The sequence below is a fragment of the Silene latifolia genome, chromosome Y (genome assembly GCF_048544455.1).
Source record: "Silene latifolia isolate original U9 population chromosome Y, ASM4854445v1, whole genome shotgun sequence".
Classification (NCBI taxonomy): domain Eukaryota; kingdom Viridiplantae; phylum Streptophyta; class Magnoliopsida; order Caryophyllales; family Caryophyllaceae; genus Silene; species Silene latifolia.
The window spans coordinates 31,047,374-31,050,069 of NC_133538.1; positions in this window are offsets into that span (position 1 = coordinate 31,047,374).

Consider the following 2,696-nt stretch of genomic DNA (forward strand, 5'->3'; position numbering starts at 1 on the left):
TTTTGCCTCAATCCTTTCTTTTTCTTGCCCCTTGATAAAGGTCTCGAAGACCCAGTGGAAGACTCAAGCTTTGGGGACTTTTTATTCGAAGAATAAGGAGCGTTTAAGGTAACGGTGATAGGTTACTCGACAAAGTGTCGAAATTTCATTCCTTGTCTTAATTTTGTGCCTTTATTTGTCTTAAAGTTTGGTTCTATTATGCTCCGTCTTCCTCGGTTAATTGCTTTTAAATCCCTCGATTTGTCCATTTCCTGGTAAATTGTAGTATCTGGTTTTATGTGTGTGCTCATGCGTATACCGTCATCACTAATAGTTATCGTTCATTTATAAGAAGAAATAAAGGGGCACGAAAGGATTGGGAGGCGCTTAAGTAATCTTTATATCTTCTTTTGCCATCAAAACTGGACTATGGTTATGGTCATTATTAATCTTTAACCTTCTTGTGGGATGAAAAGTCTAGATTAGTGAAGGCTATTGCATAATGCTATTTAGAATTAAAGTTTCTGGGTTAAAACAATTTTGGTAATGAATTTGGTTTTGGATGGTTTAGTAATGGTTCAGATAACTTTGAACTTTGAGTGTGAATTAGAATGCTCTCACGTGGTGAGGTCAATTTGTTTCGGTATCGGACTGATCGCTATCTCTATCTTTTGGGACTGTTTTTGAGTCAGTCTTTGCAGGTACTTCGAACAGTTTTGGGGACGGGTTGTATGCGTTTCTAGGACTGTTTTGGGACGAGAATAAGGTTGTGTGTGGGTACTATTTTTGGGCACAAAACTATGCTGTTTAGGATTGCTCTCAGACGAGAAAAAGATAGCGTTTTTAGGTGCCATTCACGGCTGTAATTAGTCCGGAGTGGGACAATTTCCATGATGAATATGGGTTATTTGTGGGACGGTCTTATAAGTATTGAGTGGGATGTTTTGGGACTGTTTTAACGTGATTGAGTAGGATGTTTTGGGACAGTCAAGCATCGGTTTTACGTAACTATTTCCCACTGATTAAGCATACAAGGAAGCTCTCGCATAGGAGTCCCCCACTGATAATAATTGCCAGTCTTTATCTTGGCCGCATGCTAGTCTTAACATGAAATCTTCAATAGTTTAAATGAGTTAAGCACGAAGTGTCTCGGGTGAATAATTTGGTAAATGGCAGATGTGTATTAATGAGTGGCATAAGAACTTTGCTGAGTAAAATGGCTTTGTTGAAATTATTCATTAGGCAATTTTCTATAGTAGTGGGATAGGTGAGAATGCACATATATCCGAGTTCTTCCATCTTTGTCGAGTGAACTAATGCCATAAACACCATCTATCTTAATACGCGTCTAATCGGTTATTTACGCTTTGTAAGTAGTAAATGGTTTATCTTACATTTGAATCATTTATAATTAAATTCTTGTTTTGCCCTTTATAAATGATTTATTTCCATTTTAATATGAGTCCAATTTAATTATTTATGCCTTGTATTGTTCTATTGTGAGAGTCTTGGTCATATCGGATACTAGGGGTGAGCTATAAGCCCTCTAGTTGTGATATGATCGTCGGGATTGATGTTCCCATCCGTACTGATGGTGAGATGCAAGCCATGAGTATGAATGTGACATTAATGGTCCCGTGTCATATGATGTTTTCATGATCATTCTTACTCCTATTGTGACTCAAATGTAACGTCTTACATTGTGTGACTACTTGACATTCCTTATTTACCCCTTTCGGACCTTTGGTTACGAGTGTGTGCCATGTTTCCGGATTGGGTTACCTTTCCTTTTTCGGACCTTTGGTTACGAGTGTGTGCCATGTTTCCGGATTAGGTTATCTTTCCTTTTTCGGACCTTTGGTTACCGGTGTGTGCCATGTTTCCGAATTAGGATATCCTTCCGCCTTTCTTCGGAACTTTGGTTACGAGTGTATGCCATGTTTCCGATTAGAGGTTACTCGACCTTTGGTTACGAGTGTGTGCCATGTTTCGAGTCTTGGATACGATTGGTATATCGTTTGTCGAATCAGGTGACGTCCATCCCGAGAGTCTGGATCCAGGTTTAGACTAGGACCGTATTATGATCGTCGTCCTACCAAGAGGTTGGAGTCTAGATGGTTTGTCTTGTGAGTTCGTACTAAGTATATGTCTTATGCTTGTTGAGTCGTGTCAATATGAGTTGGTTGACTTGGTTGTTCTACACCCTTGATTGCATATCCATTCTAACCTACCATTCCTATTACATTAAGAAAGTACTATGCCTATCTCATCTTGATTTTTCATTATATCTCCTTGTTCTTTATTGTTCATATATGATGCATGATTAATATGTTTAATTAAGTGTTTGTTACTTGCATTTCGACATATTGTGGCTGGGAGAACCTTGAGTTACTCCCCACCGATGTATGCGTTCATGTTTACATGAATGACAGGTGGTGAAGATGCTTACGTGGGGAAGACGTGTGGGCTAGCGAGAACTAAACCCTTGGACCTTAGTTTGCTAGTTTAGAAACCCTCTATTTGTTTATTCGTGGGATATCTTTTCCCCGCCTTCTAGACTTGGGTTGTAATAACCTAAATTTGTCTATTATTGTTTTTGTTTCTTTTCGTTTTTGGCACCCGCGTGTTAATCCTTAAAAATCTCATATTTCCGCTATAATTTATTAGTTATATTTTCCGCTTTATCGCGGGGTGTCACAGTTGGTATCAGAGCCTAT